This window comes from Prionailurus bengalensis, chromosome D1, assembly GCF_016509475.1.
Source record: "Prionailurus bengalensis isolate Pbe53 chromosome D1, Fcat_Pben_1.1_paternal_pri, whole genome shotgun sequence".
Classification (NCBI taxonomy): Eukaryota; Metazoa; Chordata; class Mammalia; order Carnivora; family Felidae; genus Prionailurus; species Prionailurus bengalensis.
The window spans coordinates 236,412-248,713 of record NC_057346.1 but is presented as its reverse complement, the minus strand read 5'-3'; the positions used below and the strand labels follow the sequence as shown (position 1 = coordinate 248,713).

General features: G+C 52.4%; 1 pseudogene; it reads right to left on the bottom strand.

Moving 5' to 3' along the window:
• Positions 1-5,774: 5,774 nt before the first annotated feature.
• On the bottom strand, positions 5,775-9,516 carry LOC122482875 (annotated as a pseudogene).
• Between the last annotated feature and the right edge of the window lie 2,786 nt (positions 9,517-12,302).

Here is a 12,302-nt window from a genome sequence, read left to right as displayed (position 1 = left end):
TTGGAATGAGTTTCGGTGGGTGGTGTCCTTATAGCCTGGAAGCTATAGCCTGGTTGTGGATAAGCCCAAATCCACAGGGCTGAAGAAAGGCACCCCAAGACTGACTGACTGGGTCTGAAGGAGCTAACAGACCACACAGACAACTGGAGTAGGGCAGCTGTAAGGAGGGCCCAGGGCACAGGAACAGGCCCTTGGGAGGGTCATGGCAACTTGCTTGATTTGACTCCACACCCACACAAGGCAGAGAGGGAGAAATCAGGACTCCCTGACCAGAAGGCAAGGGATGGCCAGTATGCCCACCTTCTGGACACATCTGGGAGCCTAGATGGTTGGGAAAACCCTCACCGCCTCAGGCAGCGGGAGTGAACGGGGACTGATGGTTGCCAGTTGGAAACAAAGCCTTAGCAAGGTTTTCTGGGTGAGGTTTCTCTCCTGCATGGAGGCTCCATAGGAGTCAGGACAAGCTTCACTCTAGAGGCTTGCAGGGCTGCTGACTCTGTGAAGATGGGCGTGTGAGCTGGCAGAACATGTCAGGGGGCTCAGGGACCTGGGACAGGGCAGCCGTTGGGATAGGCAGACTCTGCCTGACTCTAAGATGAAATCTAACAAACGCCTTTTTGCCCTGAAGGCAGGCCTGGAGGAATCTGGACCGCATCTGCAGGTGGGGCACCTGTGGGATGGTCTAGGTAAAAACCAATAAGAGACACCTAGGCAGCCTTGACTGCTGGAGAAACCTGGGACCTTTTCTAGTGGCATCCAGTGACAATCCCTACCATTAAATGGAGGCTCAGGAAGATGTTACGGATGTGGGTGCTATCCACTCTGAAGTCTTTCCCTGTGATTGAGGATGGGCCCTATCTTCACAGGGCTGGAGTGACCCCTGTAGCTCCAAACCAGCTCACAGTGTGTAGATGCCCCGGTCTAGGTGGTGCAGTCAGTGTAGCCAGGGGCCTGAAACAGGGCAAGATGAGACCAATGGGGCTGGTAACAGGAGAAGCTGTTAGGGGTATCTGGCACCTGCCTTTTTTTCCAATCCTTAACCATCACACTGAGTCTGTTCCACCATAGGGACGTGGATTGCCCTGCCAGAGCAGGGCCTGGCCACTGGCATGGGTAGCCAGCCAAAAACCAAAGAAACAAAACAAAAACAAAAAAACTGCAGGGTGACAGAAGTGGCTGACTGCCCCTGTATTAGCTGAGCCAGACTGTCAGGGGCCCACTGCACATGCCAAAGCAGAGGCTGGAAGAGGGAGGGCCCACCCACGGGCAGCCCAGCCTCGAAATGAGGCCTGCTATTGAAATGAAGGACCGTAGGTTCGAGCCCAGGCTCCTGATCAGGCTGCCAGGAGGCCAGTCTGTCCCCAGCACAGAACTTTGAAAGCCTTTGCTGTTTTAGAAGCTATGAGTCACATTAGGCACCCACTCCACAGGGGACTGTGTGTGGCCAGGTGCAGTAGCCTCCTTGAAAGAATTTTGAAAAGGAAGCATTTTCCACCCTGGGAGTGGGCATTTTGGGGAGACTGGCCCCAGCTTGACAGCCAGGAACTAATTTGTAGGTCAAGGCTGGGTGTCACAGGAGCAATGCTCATGCACAGCCTAAGACCAGCTGAGACAGAGCCAGCTGTGCACATATGGGCTATTCAGGATCCAGGGGAGGTCTGGACCTGAAACAGAGAAGTATAGGTAGAGCCCAGCCCCTGAGCAGGCCCCTGGTGGACTGGTGTGAACTCAGCTGCCCAACAGAGCCCCTACAGGCAAACTAGCCTGGCAGTGACCAGTTGGAGGGCAGCTCAGCATGAGCCAACTGTGCATTCATGGCCACCACAGGCCTTGGATGCCCTGGACTTTATAAAGGGCAGCTGAATGCAGAACCCAGGCCTGAGAACTGACTCCCAGAGGTGCTTGGTACCTACACAGTCCAAGTCGTATCACACAAAATCACGTGTACTGCCCAGAAGGCAGAGCTGGAGTAATCTGGGATGCGTTGGAGCAAAGTTGAGAGGGGTGGTTGGACACCTTGGAGCCTCCAGTGCTGGACACCATCAGACAGCCAGTTCAATTAGGAACTGTCAGCTAGGATTTGACTGCCACCTCAGAGGGACTATCCTGGGGTAGGCTTCCTCTGTCCTGAGGCTGTGCAGGGGCTGTTAAGTGTCTCGGGTGCTCTACAGACTGGAGTGTCCCCAGGAGTACATGGCTGGCAAGGCCTAGACAGCATGTATGTGGGCCACTCAGAGATCAGAGCAGACAAGGACCTAAAACAAGGCAGCTTAGGGGGAGGGCATAGGTTAGGGTTAGGTTTTCAATCAGAATAATACTGTGTAGCCCCATCCTCATTGCAAATAGCACAGTGACATTGGTGTTCCTGGCAGACTATACTGCAAGGTCATGTGATCTGAACTGGTTTTCTCCTCAGACCTACGCTTCAGGCTGAACAAGGGCTAGCTTTAGAGTTAGGACCTGGGTGAGGGTAGGGGCCAATCCACTGGCAAAGTGGAGACCTCTCCAGAGGGCTGAGTTCAGGGCAAGGATGAGGTGGCGGATCAGGCTTAAGCTTTGGGGTCAGGGGCCAGTTGATTGTGTGAGTTAGGATTAGGGTTTAGGGTTTGGGTTAGGCTGGGGTTAAGGTTTAGGAGTGAGAAGGCTGTTAGGCTTAGGTCCCGGGAAGTGGAAGAAGCCACACTGTCAGAGGTGCACTGATCTCTCCATAGCACTGAGTGGAGGGCGCGATTTAGGATGTGGCCCAGGCTTAGGTTCAAGTTCAGGGGCCAGCTGCTTGCACAAGCTAGGCTTAGGTTTTTGGATCAGGATCCCCTCTTCAGCTCCATCTGGGCTGTGTACATGTCCCGGCCAGCTTCTCTGTTCTGCTCTGAGTAATTCAGTGACAGTGATGGGTCCCCAATCCGTTCTTTTCTCGCACCTAGGAGATGAGCCTCTAAGGGGCCAGAGCCATGGCTAGGGTTAGGGTTAGGTCCCCAGAGGTATCAGGGGCCAAACCCCTAGCACTGCAGTGATCTCCCTGGAGGGCTGAGTTTAGGGCACATGTGTTGGTCAGGCTTAGAGTTTGGGCTCAGGGGCCTGCTGGTGGCCTGGCCCAAGGTGAGGTTGGGGCTCAGAATCCCCATCTACAGCCACATCCCAGCCATGGAAATGTCATGGAAAACTCGTCACTGAATAATTCTGCACAGATCATGTGTCACATATCCATTCTTTCCTCAGACTTGGGAGATGAGCTCCCTTAGGGCCAGAGCCATGGCTAGGGTTAGGATCGGGTCCTGGGAGGTGGCAGGGTCCAAACTTCCACCAGCTGAATTTTTTCCCTGGAGGGCTAACTTGAGAGGACATACTGGGTTGCAGGTCAGACCTAGGCTTTAGGCTCAGTGGATGGCGTGTGGTTTGGGCCAGGGTTAGGTCTTGCCTCAGGATCCCCATCACCGGCTCCATACCATCCATGGAAATGTCATGGTGCAATTCTGGGTTCATTGCTGAATAACTCTGTACCAGTCATGGGCCCCTCTCTCGTTGATTGCTCAGACCTAAGAGATGGGCCATCTTCAAGCCAGAACCATGGCTAGGGTTAGTGTTAGGTCGAGGGAGGTGGCATTGGCCAAATAGCCAGGAGTGCAGTGATCTGCCTGGAGGGCTGAGTGGAGGACGCGTGTTAGGTTGCAGGTCAGGCTGGGGGTCTGGGCTCATGACCTGATGGTCTGGGCCAGGGTTAGGCTTGGCTCAGGATCCCCTTCTGCAGCTCCAGCCCAGCCATGAAAATGGCATGTTCAACTTTGGGTTCCTGGCTGAATAATTCTGCCTAGGTTTGGTCCCCAAATCCTTTCTTTCCTCAGACCTAGGAGGCAGAACAGGCCTGAATGAGGAGGTAGGTCCTGCCTCCTGGGAGCCTCAAATGGGATTGCATCCCCAGCCCACACCTTCCTCTCAGGGAACCCAAGTAAGCTGCGCCCGGACTCCTACCCACGGATACTGTGAGATAGTAAATGTGCCTTGTTTCAAGCCACCTAGTCCACTGTAATGTTGTTTATGCCAGAATCGCTGATGGAAGCATCTTCCTGTGTCTGGGCATATTTAAATCTTTCTCTTTGTTTTTTGTTTTGTTTTGTTTTCCAAAAAAAAGTAGTTCTATTATTCACCTTCTGAGTTACTGCTCAGGAACAAGTGCGGGCTACATGGAATGGAGAACATGGACATCAAGGCCTTCTGGGGTTCTCATGGGCTAATTGCCAAGCTCACACTGGCCACAAGGGTGTCTACTAGGTCAGAGGGATGAATGAGTTTGGAGAAATTTGTCACGTTATCTGGAACAATCTGCAGGGAGGTCCTGCTCCCATGTCTTGGACTAAGCCTTGTCTTTCACCACCAATTGGTCTAAGATGCTGTGGGTATCCACGTGGGTGGCCCCAGCAGCTCTGTACTGAAAAGAGAGCTAATAGTTCCCAGATGTCCCTAACAGTGAGAGAGCTGAAGGGAAGGTTTCATTGTTTGTGGAAGCCAGGTGGACCCTGGTGGCAGGCTGTCAGGTGTCACCCAGGTCCAGGGGAACACTTATGGGGTATATCAGAGGCCAGAATCCTCATCCTCAGAGTGAGAGCAGAAAGAAACTTCTAGAACTGCAACTAAGAAATGCTCTTGGCACAGAACTTACTCCAGGCCCATCTTGGGATAGGGCAGTTTCCCAACTAACTCCCAGTAAGTTAGTTCTCAGATTTCCCAGTGAGTCTATTTGGAATCACTTTTTTTTTTAATGGAGAAATCAAAAATCCCAAGTGAAAGTACTTCATTTGGGGTGCCTGGGTGGCTCAGTCAGTTGATTGTCTGACTTCAGCTTAGGTCATGATGTCACAGTTTGTGAATCGAGACTTGCATCAGGCTTATGGCTCTCAGTGCAGAGCCCTCTTTGGATCTTCTGATCCCCCTCTCTCTGCCCCTTCCCTGCTCACACTCGCTCTCTCAAAAATAAATAATAAAACATTAAAAAAAAGAAAGTACTGGGGCGCCTGGGTGGCGCAGTCGGTTAAGCGTCCGACTTCAGCCAGGTCACGATCTCGCAGTCCGTGAGTTCGAGCCCCGCGTCGGGCTCTGGGCTAATGGCTCGGAGCCTGGAGCCTGTTTCCGATTCTGTGTCTCCCTCTCTCTCTGCCCCTCCCCCATTCATGCTCTGTCTCTCTCTGTCCCAAAAATAAATAAACGTTGAAAAAAAAAAATTAAAAAAAAAAAAAAAAAAAGAAAGTACTTTATTCATGAGAGCCTTCCTGAAACCTTTTCAGGATCCTTCCATACTCTGAGGATGCAGGGAATGCCCAGCCTCAACTCTTTCTCAATGGGTCTTTCACATTGTAAGTTCATTTTGCTTCTGGTGGAGGCTGGAGTGCAATTGGCCACAGTCTAGGTGAGGCTAGAAAGCTTCAGGTTGTTCCTCAGATCCCCTCCATTCAGTTGGCAAAGTGGGATAACCCCATACAACACCAAAGACCCTGCTGGTAGAGGGTGAAGGGACTGTGATTTCTAAGTAGGAGGGCTTTGGGTGCAGGGAGGGTGGGATGAGCCTCTGTGGGCCCATCACTGAACTGCTCTTTTAAACATTTCATATGCTGTGGCGTCACTGAAGTTTGAGTACTCCTGTAATAGGGCATAGGTGCCAAGGCACAGAAGTGTAGAATTTTAGGGAGAACAGAAACTTGCCCCTGGTGCAATACTGTTTAGTGACAGAAAGAAAAAAAGGACAGTACAGTCTCTAGACCCTCTAGACTCACAGTAGAAAATCATGAGCAGGTTTGGGAAAAGGAATTCTCTTCTTCAGACCAAAATTCAATAAAAGAACACATTTCTTCTCTCTGGAGACTGGCTTTTTTCACTTGCAAGGTTGGCATTGGCAGATGCGCGATCTGGGGGGGGAAATGTATTTTCTTATAGTGGGCTGAGCTGGGAGGCAAGTTGAAGAGCAATCCCATGCTTCCGGCTATCTGGGCAGAGCTGCAGTCCTCCCACGCTGCAGATTCCTGAGGAGGGGCTAGGTATCAGTCTTGCTGGAGGAGGCTTAAGGGGGGCTCATATTTCCTATCAGGCTGGGGCTCTGGCACCACATGCCCACTGGAGTAGGCGTGAGAGTAGCCAGGCTCTGAGGAACTGGGGCTGGCTGGGAGGGGCAATGCCATGGCTTGCCAGACAGAACAGAGGGGCTCCCTGCCTGGGACATCAGGTACTGATCCATAGTTGTGAGACCAAGCCCACTGAAGCCGCAGTTGGTGGCACCATATGCAAAAATGCTTCTGGCTCTGGCTTTGTCCACTGAGGAGAGAAAAGCCATGGATTTGGAGGCATGTCACTGTCATTCCTCAGGGTCACATCTGCACCCTGGCTCAGTCGCTGGGGGCTCTTGACAAGGCTCAGAGCTCTGGAGAAGTGTCCATCCACTTCGTCACTGATGTCCCCTTGGATATAGGAGACAAGGATGCACTGGGAATTCTACTTTTTATAGGTCTCTGCAGCTGGATATCAGTCTTCCCCATTTCTTCCCTTGTGAGGGACGCAGATAAAAGCTACGTGTGCCCCTGGGAGGTGGTGCCACACCACGTATTGGTCCCTGTGGGCCCCTTGGAGACGGCCACTGTGATTTCTTAGTCACTCACAGCAGCCAAGCACGTTTGATGAGGACCCTTGCATATGTTTGCAGGGAAGACTCATCACAGCCTCACTCATGGGCCTACACTTGCATATTTCAGGTACGCATACTGCCACACTGCCTCCCCAAGGGGGCATCGTGGTAGGTAGAGTGTCAACAGTGAAGACGCCAAGAACAGGAAGAGGATTTCACTCCTTCCACCCTGACAGGGGTCTTCACTCTCTAATTGACTAATTCTTTGTTGTAGCCACCTTTGACCTTGGACAAGAGACCCTGCAGGCAAAGCATCCCCTGCTGGAACCCACATCACACCCTCAAGCAGCAAGGACTGTCCTGAGTCCCTGCCCAGGATTGACCCCAGGACAATGATGGGCCTGACCTCAGTACCCCCTGGCACACACCCATTGGCCTTCTCTCCCCCCTGCATGCACCTAGCAGCTTAACTGCCCCCTTGTACATACCCAGTGCCCCCTGCACTCACCTGTGGGCCCCCCTGCACACACACACTTGCCCCCTCCCCACACGCACCTGCCTCCTACACACACAAATCTTCCCCCACTGCATGCACCCATGTGCTCCTGAACGCACCAACCCCTCATCACTCACCCCAGGGGCCTCTGTCCCACATCTTCCTCTATTACCCCCTTGCCCTGGTTACAGGGTGCTACAGTTGGAGGGAAGAAATGAGGCCACGTGCTCCTGGGGAGACCTGGTGCACCTGCAGAAAAATCCCGTGGCATCGCCTCCCAGGGAGGAAGAAGGGGTGCCCAGGCTTGCAGCAGGTGCGACTGAGCCCCTGATGGGCCTGAGAGGCTGCACAACACAACTGAAGCCAGGGAAGCTCCCATCCAAGTTGGAACATGAAGAGGAGAGTTTCTTGGGATCTTTCTGGATTCAGATCCTACATTGGTGGAGGTTTATCTCAGGGGAAAACCCATGAGTGGAACTTCTGATTTGTTGTCCTATAATGTCCTCCCTGGAGGAACGTTCTGCATGAGTGACAAGATAATCCCACTGGCTGTGGGTGGCTGTGGGGCCTCCAGGAAGGTGCTGTTCTGACCTCAGCAATGTCCCTGCCCCCCTCCCACCCTCCATTCTCCTGGTGTCCATGAGACAAGCAGAGAAATGGAAGAGCTGGTGAAACTTTGGAAGAGGCCACATGCCTTTAGGTGCTTGGGACCATCAGACCTGATGCACACGCGATTGCTGCTGTGAGTGTGGTCAGAGGAAATGCCCATGGACACTAAAAAGCTGTTGGCATGAATCATTATTAACAGTCACAGAGTCTGCAGTTTCAGGGCCTATATCAGGTCCTCCTGAGACACACCAACATGTCTAATGGCCCTGCTGCCCATAAACGTTCACAGTGGCTGACAAGGCAATGTGCCCACCTGACTGACAGTGCCAGCACCTCTTGGACCCACCTGCTCAGAGCAACCTGGATGGCAGGGACCTGTTTCCAGGCTGGCCTTCCCCCACCCCACACAGAACCTGCTCTCCAGTTCTTCCCTGTTTCTGTGTCTCTCATTCCTTTCCCTCTGCCTTTGTGTCCCCAATCCCTAACTTCCTGCTGAGCATTCCTACAAGCTCGGGGGAAATGGGGTGGCCAAGAGAGACTCGCCACCGTCAATGAGTTTCAGGACATTCTGGCTATTTCCCCCAGGCCAAAAGACTGTCTCTCTGGGCACATCCTGGCTCTTTGCTGGCAATGAGGGCACTGTTTAAATCTTAATTATTTTAAAATAACAAGTATTGGTGAGGACGTGCAGAAAAAGAAACGCTCCTGCACTATTGGTGGGAATGCAAACTGGTGCAGCTACCTTGGGGAACAGTTTGGAGGTTCCTCAAAAAGTTAAAAACAGAGCCACCCGATGGTCCAGTAACTCCACTCCTGGGTATTTACCCAAAGGAAAGGAAATCACTGTTTGGAAGAGATCTCTGCACATCCATGTTCATGGCAGCATTGTTCACAATGGCCAAGTCATGGAAGCAAGTTAAGTGTCCATCCATTGACTGATGTACGTATGGAGGAATATCGCTCAGCTGTAAAAAAGAACGGTCAGATCTGGAGGATGTTATGCTGAATGAAATAAGCCAGACACACAAGGAGAAGGCTGTGTGGTGTCACTTACACGTGGAATCTGAAGAACAGGCAGAAGCTGAGCACAGAACGACCTGGTGTAGGGACAGGTCGGGATCAGTTGGCCTCATCATTGGTGGGGCACATGGTGTCAGTAATGCAGGAGGAACCCTGGAGACCTGGCACCCGGCACAGTGACCAGCTGACAGCGCTGTACTGTATGTGTGTGACCTCAGGTGCTATGACTACACACAGACAGTAACCGAGTGGGAAGGCAGGTCCAGAGCTTGGCTCAAGTCATCATGTCACTGATATGCATGCCTCACATCACTGTGCTGAACACCCTAAATAGATGCAGTTCTTACTAAAATGTTTAAAGTTTTAAAAGTAGAACAACTAGCCTGTGTGGAGATTTGGGGGGCACAGGTGCAAAGTGTAAGCCTCAGGCCCACGAGAATGTGTCTCCAGTACTCACTTTGATAGTTAAGGTGTCCTGAACTAGTGGTGCCACTACCTGCTCTCCAGGGACTCCAGGTAGATGGATAGAGGTGGGTCAACAGAAGGGCAGGGCCATCACCTTCTAGGACTGAAGCCACCTGTGAACCTGATGGTACACTGGGGGTGACAGGAAGGAGCGGACACCCCCATCCCATTCATCCCGGACATCTGCCTGCAGTGGACCATATGTCGACCAGATGTGCCGTGATTCTGCCTCAGCAGGTGCATCACTTGTGCTGGTCTCTACACTGGTCTCCTCAGATGGGAGGTGGTCTAGGGGAACCTGCCTGGACCCCTTGTGCATGGGGAAGCTTGGAATTCAAGACCCCTTGTGGGGAGTGCCTGGGGGCTTCCTGACAAGTGAAGAGCCCCTAGCACCCCACTCAGGTCTGCCGGGGCCCTGGGAAAATCAGTGGGGCCCCACTTGCCACATACAGAATCGTGCAGAACATTACATGCCTGTTGTTTCCATAAGGGCATTTCTGTGGTTTGGATGCTGGGGTGGGTGACCCTGACAAAGTCCAGTTGGGTGGTCCAAGCTTAGCTGCTCTTGGTGGCATACATCCCTCTGGCTCTCTTTCCAGCCCTGCCCTCCCCAAAGAAGCTTCTAGATGCTGGGAGGGCAGGCTGTGGGTGGTGGGCCAGGCTATGGGAGGGCAGGCTGTGGGTGGTGGGCCAGGCGATGGGTCTACTCTCTTTGCTCCAGCAGGCTCCCGGATCTCCAATAGCCTGAGATGTTTCTCTGTGCAGTGGCCTCAGCAGTTGCCCGAGACACAACATAATGACCCTGGTAAGCAGGGGCGGCCACCCTACTCTGCAGGGATCCATCCCAGGGCCCATCAGTGCTGTGGCCAAGACCTGGGCTGCAGAGGCTGGAACATGGCCTCCTCTGAAAGACATGCCACACACAGGCCAGGCCCTGTTTCTGTATCTCTCTCTCAGTCTGTCTCTGTCTCTATCACTCCATGTGGTCCCTCTGCTGGGTGCCCTCGGAATCCAGCTTGTCACATGGACACTACCCATGCAGGTGTCGCAAGAGAAGTGGGCATAGCTGCACAGCCTCCTCGATGGAAGCCTCAGGATTTGCATGGGTCACAGAGCCCACCTGGGGAGCTGTGGGGACCCAGGAGGAGGTCCACCATCTCAAAGCCCCACTCTGACCTCAGGACACAGCTATCTGGCCAGATCCTCTCTTGCCTGCACATGGACTTCACAATCCATAGGGTTGGCAGGCAGCCTCTTCCATCTGGAGTTGACACCCTCCAGCCCCCCTGCACCTGCCCTGTCTGCTGACGAATGATGTTTACAGGCCAAGGGATGAAAAACACAGAAGTTCAGCCGGGTTGGACAGGAATGAATGTTTGTGTGAAGTAACACAAAATCTGGCTATTTGGTAAAGCTATTTCCAGACAAGAAGTTTGGGCTGCAAATATGAGAAAGGCCATCTCAGAGGGGGGTCTTACATTAATGAAATTTAGTGGTGTCACTGAAGAAATAGAGCTGGGTCCAGAGCTGAATCATGCCCCCCAGCTAGACATGTCCTACCTCTGTTTCCATTCCCTGCATGAGGACTTTTAACCTTCATGCTGGCCACCTCCTAGTTACAAAATAGCTACCAGAGCTCCAGGCTTGACACCAACATCCCATGTTTGAAGGAAGGGGCCAGGGGAGAAAGCCTATGGGAGTCTCCAACTGATTAAAAAATTTTTTTTAATGTTTATTTATCTTTGAGAGTGAGAGAGAGAGAGAGAATATGAGCAGGGGAGGGGCAGAGAGAGAGGGAGACACAGAATCTGAAGTGGGCTCCAGGCTCTGAGCTGTCAGCACAGAGCCCGATGTTGAGCTCGAACCCACAAGCCGTGAGATCATGACCTGAGCCTAAATCGGATGCTTAACTTACTGAGCCACCCAGGGGCCCCACTGATTTTTTTTTTTTTTTTTGCCTTGCAGGGTGCCATTCACTTCTTGGAATCAGTGGCAAAGGAAAGGGGCATTTTTGCTGTGACTAGTTTACCCCAAAGGAATGTGGGAACCCTCTCTTCTCAGAGTCAAGGGTTCTCTGCCTGCTACACAAATGCAGAATTCGATTCTTCTGGCAAGGAAAGAAGTGAGGAGCCAGTGAGTAGGAAGAAGACGGTGTCTTCCATGAGTGTGGGGTTGGGTGGGGAAGGTCCCAGATATGGCTTCTTATGTCAGGCAGGGCCTATGTTCAGAGCTCCTAAATAAGGTCAAATCTTGATTCTGTTTGGATTAGAGAAGGAAGAACATAGAAATGTGAGCAAGGAAGCCAACAGTAGCCCGTCATTTGAATCCCGCATCCCACACTTTGTCTTTGAAACAAAAGTGAGCCAAGGAGTTTGTGTCCCAACAAAATCCTGCTGAGGCATCGATGGTCTCACAGACCCTCTCTAGAGGATTAGTTGAGGCCAGACGGATGCAGGGAGGGCCAGCTGCAAGGACAACTTCTCCGGGAGCTCCCCCAAACGGGCATCAGCCCGCACATGGGACTCCCAGGTAATCTGGGTCAGAAACCTGTGCAGATGTGTCTGAGTCTTGACTCCACTTGTCAGCAGGGTCTCCCAGGCTGGTATGTTTCTCCCACCAGAACTGTGAAATCTTCTGTCACCATATACGTTTGGGAAATGACAGGAACATCTCCTCAGCCTTCAACCCCAGCATGGATGGACATGGGGCAGCAAATGGCATGTGCACTGGGCAGGACCCAGCAACAGAAGCCAAGTGCAGATGTGAGTGTAAGTGGTTTGGCCACCAGGCAACCATCTGGCAGCTTCTTCTGGAGGGAAGCATTCACCTGGCCTATTAACCAGGACGAATGAAAATATGTGCCCTCCACCCCTGCCAAAGCCATCAGCCCCTGTCTGTATGATCACTTATCTGGACAATGAGGCCAGCATGCCCTGCCAGCCTGTTGGTAGTGGGAAAACTCAAGCCCTGGGCTATTAGAGACCCAGGTGCCTCTGCCCACCAGGAATGCTCCAGTCAGGGTGGGTTCTCTAACCAGACTTGATAGAACATACGGATTGCGTGCTTGTGTGTGGGACTCCTGACACTCAGAGCTGTGTCTCAGAG